A 687-nucleotide genomic window follows, 5' to 3' on the forward strand; every position below is an offset into this window, starting at 1 on the left:
TTTATTTTACATTTCGACTACATATATAACCCACTTTCAACAAAGATTATGTTTCCACGGGTGAAATGCTTCTTTAAACTGTTTTTTAAAAACTCATTTAGCTCAGATTATTTCCTGTTTAAGGAACTTTTTATACAATTCTCTGTCTGTGTTATGTACTTTTTTGTTAAATTCTTGTTAAAAATTTGTGCTTTCTTGAGACTGACGCTTGACCATTGTTCTATTAGACAATTTGCTTTACATTTACTGTTCTTCATAGAAGTGAACTAAAAGCTGAGATATTTTTATTTTTATTTTCTCACACCTCATAAAATCAAGAAGGTCTTGCGACCCCCTGTGAAGCTTTGTTGACCCCTAGTGCGGCCCCCGACTCCTAGGTTGGGAACCACTGTTCTAAGGTAACAAAAACATTCTTATTTTTAAATGATTATACGCTAATAATAGTAATGCATATATTCCATATTTGCCAATAGATCCTCCTAAATTATACACTGGACCTTTAATAGCTGCCATTAGAGCAATACAGGAACAAACTACAATACAGCTGCAACAACAAATAGTATATGTCTCAGCCTGGGCAAACAGTACTTGTCTAGATTTTTTTTTATAAACTGGCACATGTTAAAAACCTGAGTCAACAGTGATAAGGGATTTTGTGTCAAGGATTTGAGTTTCATGAAATTTTCC

At 33.3% G+C, this 687-nt stretch overlaps 1 protein-coding gene across 1 annotated transcript in view; it reads right to left on the reverse strand.

Annotated features, from left to right (window-relative positions):
• si:ch211-180a12.2 overlaps positions 1–687 on the reverse strand; it is an 8,756-nt gene that overhangs the window by 6,863 nt on the left and 1,206 nt on the right. The window lies entirely within an intron of this gene.

Source organism: Morone saxatilis, unplaced genomic scaffold, assembly GCF_004916995.1.
Source record: "Morone saxatilis isolate NCDOM2014 unplaced genomic scaffold, NCSU_SB_2.0 Contig1, whole genome shotgun sequence".
In the NCBI taxonomy this organism is placed as follows: domain Eukaryota; kingdom Metazoa; phylum Chordata; class Actinopteri; family Moronidae; genus Morone; species Morone saxatilis.